The 11,057-nt window shown below is 39.6% G+C and overlaps 1 pseudogene; it reads right to left on the bottom strand.

Annotated features, from left to right (window-relative positions):
• Positions 1-8,244: 8,244 nt before the first annotated feature.
• Positions 8,245-10,772, bottom strand: LOC101963049 (large ribosomal subunit protein bL9m pseudogene; annotated as a pseudogene).
• Positions 10,773-11,057: the final 285 nt, after the last annotated feature.

Raw genomic sequence — 11,057 nt, 5'->3', positions numbered from 1 at the left:
CATCCTGCTTCTAGGTGAGTTACTTCCTGCTCCAAATGTGCTTCATTCCTTCTTTCCATTTTTTAATTTTCCTGTCTGCCTGGCACTTCTACTCATCCTTCAAGACCTAATCAAACTCTCTCCTTCTATCAGGGTGGAATCTTGATTATTTTCACAGACTGAAGTAATGATTCTCATTCTTAAGCCCAATGTGTAAGAAAATACATAGCTCCTTACTACAGTCTATGGCAGTTATTTCCCCGATATATTCTCTACTAGTCTGCAAGCGCAGTAATGCCTTATATTAGTGGTCCTGTTTTATTTAGTGTCTTGTTATTATTTCTTGAAAAATAAAGGTATCACTTTCTCTGTTTTGAAAACAGTATTATTTCTTCAGTGGCTAGGAAAGAAGGTGTCCCCAAAGGCAATGTCTGATCTGAAATCCTAAAACGCAAAAAAGAGAGTTTACCAGTCAGAAAAGAGAAGGTGTTCATTTAAAGCAGAGGAAACAGTACCAGTCATACAGGGAAAGAAGAAGTGGCGTGTATAAAGAAATGAGGATGTAATATTAAATGATAGACAGTCATACTCAGATCCCAAAGAACCCCCCGTCTGATGTATTGGGGACTTCAGATTTTCCTGCAGTCATTGAAGAGGCCATTGGCTACTTAATTTGTAAGTCATGGAGCAGTATGGTAAAATTCAATTGGTGTATCACTCTGGGGTTGTTTCTTTGTTTTTTAAAGATACTGTGCATGGGTTTTCTGGTGGGTGATACCGAGAAGAGGCGACCTGTACACTTGCCTCCTGGGAGGTAGGGTGGTTCTGAGCTGGAGCAGACTGGCTCCAGCTTCCTGGCTTTGCCACTGGAGGTCACTATTGCACCACAGATATGTGCACAAAGCTCCCTGATGCCCTTTTGAAGTTGGCTTCTGCTAAGGGTAAATTTAACAACCCCTGGGCACCTTGGAAGTTCCCCCAGAGCAGACATCTCTCTGTTCCCATATAGAAGTGACCCGGTGTACCTGAAAATGTGACTGAGAACAAGCTGTGTCTGATGTGAGAGGGGCTGAGGTTGGGAGACTGGGCCCAGGGAGGGCTGAGACCTTAATCAAATATTGTGTGCCGTCTGGATTGCATTAGCCAGTGTCTGGGGAGGGAGAGACTGGATGCCCGTATAGGTCAAGGCGACTTTTCTCCTGCTGCTTTCTGGCTTAAATCTGGTTGAGGTTAGGCAAGGTTATTATTGTCTCATGGGTCCAGAGAGAGTCAGGGAAACCAAATGTGTTGAGGGTCTCAGACCCTGTCCTAGGGGGAGGCCTGGGGGTTGAAGGAGGCCCTCCTGGTCCTGCTGGATTCTGGCAGCTGAGCTACTGGGAGGAGAATGGAAACTGAGGCCCGCTCCTTAGACACATCCATTCACTAGACCTTGACTCAGGACCAGGCTTTGGTGGAGGCATCCAAGAGAACTGTAGAGAGGGAACTGGTTTCCAGTGAGAAACTCTGTGGGTTAAGCCTTTTGTATGTTTTTTCTTACTCAGTCTTTATGATAAATATGTGCCGTGGATATTATTTTATCCATTTGTTATGTAAAGAAGCAGTTGTAGGATCCACATTTCAACCTTAGCTCTTGAAATATAAAGAGAAAGGATGGTAAGAGGACCACATGTGGGTACCTTCCAGAAATTCATTTGAACTTGAAAACTTGGTTTGAATCATGTAGGGAACAGAGCCTCTGCCGAGCACCTTCCATGACGAGTCACTTGAACACACGTGGAGAGAAACTCCTGGCAGGAGTGGGGTAACAACTTGCTAGTAATTCAGAATCGGTAACTTTTCATCGACATGAGGCACTCTTGCATATGTTAAATTTGACACTTATGATAACTATATTTCCCCATTTTTTTATAGATAAAGAATCTGAGATGCTGAGGATTTGATTTGCTTAAAATGGCATGGTCAATTAATGATGGGGTTTAAACTCAGGTATTCTTACTCCCCATGCAACATCCTTCTGCCACACCACAGGTAAACTCCAGGTAAGACTTGGGTGGTGGAGAGATGTTGCTTGGTACCTTAGTTAGCAAGAGAAAGCACTTTCAAGTAAGGCAATGCTTTTTATTTTGAAAGGAGAGAGGATATTTTAACCCAGAAAGAAGTTCAGTGCTCATGTTTAATACAGCTCTGGGGTGAATAATATTCTAAATTAGGATTCCTAGATATAGCAAATTAGGATACAAAACTCCTAGGATTGTGTGGGACATGTTTATACTAAAACAAAGGAATCATTGTCTCGCTGAAATACAAATTTAACTGGGCATCTTGTATTTCATATGGCAACTCTATCCTACATACAAACAGAGAAGCTAAGCTCACTGCTTTTTGTTTTGTTTTGGACATGTTTGTATCTGTAATTGCAAATGTCTTTAATAGGGCATCGGGAGCATCCTAAAAAAGTAGAAAGACTTTCTATGGTTTTATCTTGGCTTTGCCAACAACCTCTCTGAGCTGTGCCTGCCCTGCTGCATCACCTAATGGAATAACTTTAAGGTATGTCCTAAGAAAAAAAACAATTGCAAAGGCAGTTTGAAATACAAAGGGCTTCAGGACAATTATAAAAGAAACCAGCCCAGTTAATCATACCAGCTACTCAAGGGAAACCACATCATGGAAAGAAATCCCCAAGGATCATTGAGTAGAATACCCTTCCTGTGCACACCTTTAATCAAGATTCAAAGGGAAGACAGCTAGCTCCCTTTGGAAACTATTATGTAATGAAATCAACCCTGCCTTGTGCTCCCAGACTAATTACTGGATTTATTCTTCTTAGTCAATTTATTTGTAGGTATTTGGACATTTTTATTGGTATTCTTTATTATTTTGCTAAAACAAGCAAAAACAAAAAATAATGACAATTTGAGTTGACCAGGTGTAAAAGTGCTAATTTTAGAACTCTATTATGGATTTAAATATTAAAGAAGTCTCATGCTTCTTAAATATATCTATAATCAAATATAAAGAGAATTTCTTGTTCAAGATATATGTATCATTTCAAGTCCAGTTTTTGTAAAGATAAAGCTCTGGGCACATGTGATGGGTCTCAGTCTTTCTGGAAAGAAAAATAGTTGATTTTTAACATCAAACAGTAAAAGGTGGACAATAATGCATACATGTTAATGAGCTATCACCTCACACTGTTAGGATGGCCACTATCAAAAAGACAAAAGATAACAAGTGTTGATGAGGATGTGGAGAGAAGGGAACAGTGGTATAGTGTTGGTAGGAATGTCCATTAGTACTTTTTATTATGAAGAGTAGTATGTTGTAGTTTCTTTTTTCTTTTTTTTTTTATATTTTAGTCAGCTTTTCTTTATTGGTTCCAGAAGACCTGACAAGAACAAGATAGAGGAGGAAAAGTTTATTTTGACTTACAGTTTCAAGTGTTCAGTCCATGGTTGGCAACTCCATAGCTCTGGGCCCAAGGTGAGACAGAGCATCATGGTGGAAGGGCATGGCAGAGGAAAGCATCTCAGGACAGACAAAAGGAAGCAAAGAGAGCTTTGCTCACCAGAGGAAAAATGTAAACTTCAAAGATATGCCCCCAGTGACTTAGCTCCTCCAGCTGTACCCTACCTGCCCAGAGCTACCTCTAGTTAATCCATACCAGAGAATCAATCCATTATTAAGGTCAAAGGTTTCATAATCTAATCATTTCACCTCTAAAAATCCCTACATTGTCTCAAACATGAGCTTTTGGGGATACTTCAGACCTAAACTATATCAGATGAATTTGAAATTTGCACAGTTGGAGAGAGTTTGAAACAGATTTTTTTCACGGAGGGAAGAAAAGATTTGTTTAAAAATTTATTTGTTTAAATTACATGAAAAAGATATGTTGTAGTTTCTTAAAAGCTGAAAAATTCCAGCAGTCCCTCATTTGGGTGTACATCTAAAGGCAACAAAATTTGTAACATGAAGGGGTACCTGCACCCTCACGTTCATTGGATTATTCACAATAGCCAAGATGTAGAATCAAAGTAAATGTTCATAAGTGGATGTATGGAGAAATAAAATGTGAGATTCATACTCATACTAATACACAGAGAGAGACACACACACAGATACACACACACACACACAGATACACACACACACACACACACACACACGGAATATCATTCAGTCTTACAAAAGGAATTCATGTCATTTTTGACACCATGAATGAATGTGGAGGACAAGATACTAAGTGAAATGTCATGAATAGGAAGTCAAATACTGCATGAATTCATTTACATATGGAATCTAAAAAAAATGAATTCATAGAAGTGCAAAGTAGAATGGTGGTTGCCTGGAGCTGGGAGTGGAGGAAATGGGAAGATATTGGTCAAAATTCAGTTAAGCAGGATGAATAGATTCTAATTTACAACCTGGTGACTATAATTAATAGTAATGTATCATGCATTTGAAGTTTGCTAATGGAGTTGATCTTAAGAGTTCCCACCAGAGGCTCATACAAATTATTATCAATAAGGTGATGGGTATTTCAATTATCTTGGTTATGGAAATCATTTCACAAAGTGTACATATATCAAAATATCATGATGTATACCTTAAATGTACACAATGTCTATTTGTCAAGTATACCTCAATAAAGCTGGAAAATGCAATGCATTTATGTATCCCTCCTAACACTGCATAAACATTAGCAATTTGAACTTGGGGTTTGTATGTCAGAGGGTGTCTTCTGCCTTTTACCAACTTTTCCATTCACTCACCATTTGGGTTTTCCTTTCATCACTCATTAATTCAACAGATATTTATTGAGCATGCATATGAAGCAAGTTTTATGCTAGGATTTAGGGAAACAGAGGTGAAAGTCGCAGCCCTGTCTTCAACATGCTCCCAGTTGAAGGAGGAAAATGCACGGACGTGTAAACAGTGAACTTGAGCAAATATGAAACTATAGAGGAGAAGGCAATTGATTCCACCTGGGGGGTTGGGTATGAAGGATGAGGATCATTAGTTCAAGTCGGAGAACAATATTTACAAGGCAGGGGTCTATGAAGTTTTTGATGGAAGTGGAGGAAAATATGACTGGGTAGGGAGTTGGGGTCAATCACAAAGTGGTCTTTGTACACCAAGTTGGATTTAATGGGAAGTCAGTGGAAATCTTTAGTAGAAGAATGATGTGAGCAGATAGGTTTCAGAGAGAAAGATCTGTGAGGGAGGAGTCCAGGATAAATGAGGGTGGAGACAGGCCAGAAGCACAGAGGCCAATTAGGACAATAGCACATCCAAAGTGGTAACTTGGGACTGGTAAAATGCTGGGGCTAAGGTGATGGGAAAGAGGAAGGCAGCACCCCATTTCTTGTATCACATTTTTATTCTTTGGATCTTCTCACATCCAAGCCCTGGAAAACTCGAAGCGGGACTTGAGTAGAATTACATAAATATGCTTCAATTAGTAGAGGTATCACCAGGGTTGGGAAAGGTCCACAGAGAGCTTATGCAGAATACAATTAGGAGAATGTGTCTGGGAATATTAGTCCAAGCCCAATCTCTCAATTATTTTTAATAATGGTTCAAAGATAGAACCCTTGATCAAATTTGTAGATGTTAAGAGAGTTGAAAGGAAAGTTAATACACTGAATGACAAAGACAAATTCCAAACAGATATCTAAAACATTCAGACACCAGCTAAATCTAGTGAGATAAAATTTAGTAGGGATAAATGTAAATTTCTGTAACTGGGTCCCCAAAGAACACATAATTAGAGAATGAGGGAAATCAAAGTTTGCAAACACATTGGTTGATGTCCCTCCTCACATAATTAATAGTTTCTTAGGCTGTTTTAAAGTAGATGTGTGATACTGGGATTATAGCTGCTGTAAAACCATTGGATCTTAGAGCATAACATAGCTCACATCTATTTCTTGCTCACTGAACTAACTAAGTCAGATAGTCCTCATCTTGTATGTTGTTTTCTTCCCTGTGAGGATTTGTATTCTGGGGTTCTTCTATCTGGTGATTCAGTGATCCCCTGAGCTTTGGTTCCACTGTCATTTGAATCTAGCTTTAAGAAGAAAAAAGAAAGAATAGAGAGGGACCCTGGCTCATAAAAACCTTGGTCCAGAGGTATCACACATCATTTCCCCTCACATTTCAATAACAAGGGAGACTAAGAGGTACAAGCCCCTGGGAAACTGCTTTCTAGTGACAAATCTGACGTGTGGTAGTAAGAACACATGTATTGGTGAATTGTTGGCCATCTCTGGGTCCCTTGTGGCATCCAGAAAGGAGAGGATATTCTCAGCTCTGGTCAGTCCATGGATTAATATCAATAGGTTGATATCAATCAAAAGCATACCATTTTTAGGAGGAAAAACCGGCCAAATGAAACATTTGGAAGACTTTGAGTAGAAGATACAATGGAAAGATCTGCAAATGATTAGGAAAGAGAACAAGGAGGAACACAATGGCTATCTCCAGCCACTGGGAAACACCTTAAGTGTTGTTGCTCCCCAGGGTTCTATTTTTATGTCTCATTTTGTTCAAGATGTGTTTTATACCTGGGTGATCTTACCTACTCCTAAGCTCATAATTATTCATTCAGATTCTGGGTTCATTTCTCCAAACCCAGTCTTTCTCTGAGCTGCAGACTCATAGTAAGTTATTAACCATTCGTCTTAAATAGTATTTTAAAATTACATCAAACTCAACAAGCCCAGCTCAACTCACACTTGCATATCCAAATTTGTGTACTGACAATTGAGTACCAATGGTCAATCATTTACTCAAGCTAGAAGCCATGGAATGAATCATTTTTTGAGCTGATCCCTCGCCTGTATGCTCTGCATTTAATCATCTATCCAGATCTATCAATTTACTTCATGAATTTTTAAAGTACATCCACATTGCTACAGATTGAATTCAAGTTTGCATCATTTTTCACCTGACTTCCTTTACTTCCTAAATTATCTTGCTTTATTTCTCCACACTGCCACCAGTATGATCAACAGAAAGGAAAACCTAACTTACTCTTTAAAACCACTTCAAAAGTTTTAGGTATGATGTCGGAGTCTCTATTTGGTTCTTACCTATGCCTCTAGCCCCATTCCTCAACATTCATAGCTCATATTATTCCACTGTAGTTCCTTTCCCCCTTAATTATTTCTTTAGCTAACTCCTATTTGTCCTTATAAATCCACTTATGATTTCCCTTAACTTCTCAAATATGAGGTAATGTGTCTTTCTGAACATTCTGAGTATGTGTACATACATCTGTCTCCCCATTATAATATAGTTGTCTCTAAAGCCAGGATCGATCCATCCTTCCTTCCTTCCTTCCTTCCTTCCTTCCTTCCTTCCTTCCTTCCTTCCTTCCTTCCTTCCTGTCATACCCAATATCCAACATGAAACACATTTTCAACAAATGTCTGTTGACTTGACTTGTTATATGGAACCAAGAACAAGTTTTTGTCCCTGTTGTCTCACAGTATAAACCCTCAAAGCTACAGGATAACAGTGTTTGATTTTCACTAGGTGATTCTGAAAAAAAATGGGTAGGTGACTTTGGAAAGTAGTAGGCTTCCTCTGGTTTGTGACATTTAAGTTGAGGCTGGAATAGCCACTTGATCAGGTTCCACAATAGGGATTTAGGCAGCCCTTGAGGGACAGTTGCATTCACTCTGTAACATTCCAGTAATCCACAACATTCCAAGGTTTGATGACTCACATTCCATTTATTTATAAAACAATGCATTTCTATCACTTGAAATGTGTTGTGGGACATAATTAATGATCTTGAAAGACATTTTAAAGAGAAATAAATATAGAGATTTATTGGTAGAAAACTTGTCTGAATAAAATGATATATATTCCAATGAACTTTAGAAAACTTTTGATTCACACTTCCTTCACTTCTCTTTTCTTATGCCCATGCATATTCTAATAACTGGGCCAGAGGAGAGGTGCTAAAGACCCAGGGCTGAGATGCTTTAGTGAACAATTAGCATTCTGTTCTGTTGTTGCCTTCTGCACCTCAATTATCAACGTGTTTAGTTTCTCAGAAAAAATTTAAAAGATGAGAATTTGTCTAATCATCACTTGAGAGTCATGAACACATTCCTTTGAGGGCTTGAACTTCTGTGTTGTTTCTTACACCTATTTTAAAACAACTGGACCCTTCATTTTATAACCCCAGATTAAAATACCTTTGTTCAAACTTTTCTGGGACCAACTTTATTTTATTTTATTTTTTAAGACTAAAGACATATCAGTTTATTCAGAGTAATTTGCTCAGAGCAACTATGGAATATAGCAAGCTGATATATTCTCTCCTTTTTTTGGGGGGCAGCAAACCTCAGTGCTCAAGAACATATTCCACTTGGATGTCTTATCCCCAGTGTACTCAAGTCCAGTTAAAACAAAAAACAAACCAAAAAACCACACCTCCTTTATTCAAGTGTGTGATATTGGGAATTGAACCCAGCAGCACTCTCCTATTGAGCTACACCTCAGATCTTTTTATTTTTTGAAACAAGGATGCCCAAGCTGGTCTTGAACTTCTGATCCTCTTGCCTCAGTCTCCCAAATCATTGGGATTACAGGTGTGTGCCATTATACCTATCAAGAATGCACATTTTATTTCTGCTTGAGATACAAATATTCAGTTTGGATGATGAAATTAAAGACAATGGCTAACTCTTCCATTTGTTTCAATCAACTCCAATAAAAGAAAAGACTAAATAGAATCTAAACTGTTTCAATCCACTGGTATCCAGTTTATCAAATCAACAGCCTAGTACTTCTTTGGCAAAAGTGCTCCGATGGAGCTGGATATGATGGAGACGGTGAAAATGGAGAATTCAACATGTATATACCGTTCAGTCCGATGAGTCCAAATGTTCTCTAAAATTCCATATTTGGTCAGGTATGGGAGTGCGATCAGGGTACTGGCCCCTTTTTGTTTCACTGCTACTGATTCTGCTTTTCAGTCTTGCAGGGAGAGTAGGTTCAGACAGTCTGGGAACTGGTGGAGGTCAGGCCCTTGGCAGCTTGTTGGGCCAACCAGAACTTATATCTTTTGGTCCTGGGCTTTTCAAAGTTCACCACAGACATAGGAACTCTCACGGTGTCAAGCCCATTGACCGTCACCTCACACCAGTACTCGCCCCACCGTGTGATAGGCTCCTCTGGTAGTTTCAATGCATGAGGGGCAACCACGACACCAAGATTCTTAAGGAAGTGGCGGGCGACTATTTCAGAATTCAGCTCCCATTTGACATTGTTCTTCATTCCTACCTCCAAGTGACAGTTTCTCAAAAATTTCACTGTCGCCTCGCCTGCCTTAGTCTGGATCCTCTCTAATTTTCCTTCTTGTCTCAGCAATTTCTCTTCTTCGAACAGCTTTCGGTTTTCAGGGGATGCGTACACAGCGAGTCCTTGGGGAAGGAGCCGATTGCGACCCAAAGACTTGCTGACTGAAACCAGGTCACCGCGGACTCCAAGTTTCTCCACAGACCGCTGTGAGGATGAGCTCCAGGTTCTCCTTGGGCCGGTGTTTCGTGTCCTCCACCAGCTTGTAGACGCGGTGTCGCCGGTGCAGACGCGGCTTGCAACCCTCCCCGGCCAGCGGCACCTTCCACCAGCGCTCCACGACCACCGTGCCCCGACGGTGGGAGAGGCTGAGGTCTGGGACCAACTTTAGAAATGAGACAGCATTAGGCAGATAACATGAAAGCTTTATTTTCACAGGAAAGAGATCTCTCCTCTATTCATCTCCAAGGGCAAGCTTTGCCTTCAAATACTATAACTCAAGAAGTGTAACTTTTCATATATGGTCCATTAGCTTCCAGAGAACTGTATTCTCCAAATATGCAGGAGGCTTGTTTTTTCTACCAGTCCTGAAGAATGCATATCCCATTTTGCTCACCGTGGGGTGAGTGTATCCACACCTCCCCTTGGAGAACAGTGCTGGGTTTCTCTGTGTAAGTTCTTGGAGGGGAGACACATGGCTGTTATTTAAGAAAGAATTTGGTATAATGGGAAGAATATCTGGTATGGATTAGGTACCTGTATTTTAACTCTGAAGTTCTGGCTATTGTCATTTGGTGACCGTGTCCGCACCTACAAAATAAAAGTCACTGGACAAAATAGTCTCTAAATTCCTTGCTATTATAATATTCTGTTTCTTTCTGAGACTCCAATTATTATCTCCTTCGTGCCTGCTGTGGTACTTACTCTTGAGATTTGAGCAACTTAAATGACGGAAATGACCTAGAGCTGATATTTTAAGTTTAAATGCAGGATCTTCCCCTGCATTTTGCACAAGGAATATTTTTCAGGAATAATGGTGTCACCCTGTATCCCTCTTATGAACATCCCCTCCCTGCAATGCAATAATTGCTTATCATTAGCTATTATGTATTAATGATTGTTAAATGTAAGCATAGGACTCTCTCTGTTCATAAAAAATTACTACCAAATATTCCCTTCTTTCACTATTACCTTCATATTCCAATTTGTCCTATGAACTACTCAAATTTAATTTTCCTGCTGATTTCCTTTCATTTACCTGTTCAAAAGGTATCTGAACTCTTCATAGGTCATAGAATAAAATCCACATTCCTATATATACTACTCAGGGCTACATACTATGGCCCCAATCTGCCTTTCAAACTATCCCTGAACTTTCTTACACATAAAACCTTTGTTCCAAGCAGGCTGAGCACTTCCTTGTTGCTCTAGGATGGAGAGATGGGGTACTTTCCTACCTGCATGCCTTTGTTCATACTAGTTTCTGGGATCAGAACTCTTCTTCCTCCTCTTCCTCTTCCTCTTCTTTTCCTTTCTCCCGTGTTCTTCTTTTGCTATAAGAATATTTGCATTTTTAAAAGTCAGCTCACATTTATTCTTCTATCCACCCTGATCCCCATAGTCCTCAGTCATTATGTAGATACCATAACTAATTCACGATCAACATTTAGCTCTTGTTTTGTTTTGGTTAATTATTCTTGCTTGGCACTTAGCAAAAATGGCCTAAGAGTTCAGCTGTATTTTTGTTTGTTTGTTTGTTT

Source organism: Ictidomys tridecemlineatus, chromosome 4 (genome assembly GCF_052094955.1).
Source record: "Ictidomys tridecemlineatus isolate mIctTri1 chromosome 4, mIctTri1.hap1, whole genome shotgun sequence".
Classification (NCBI taxonomy): domain Eukaryota; kingdom Metazoa; phylum Chordata; class Mammalia; order Rodentia; family Sciuridae; genus Ictidomys; species Ictidomys tridecemlineatus.
Note: the sequence above shows the minus strand (reverse complement) of the source record. Positions and strands in the feature narration are given on the sequence as shown.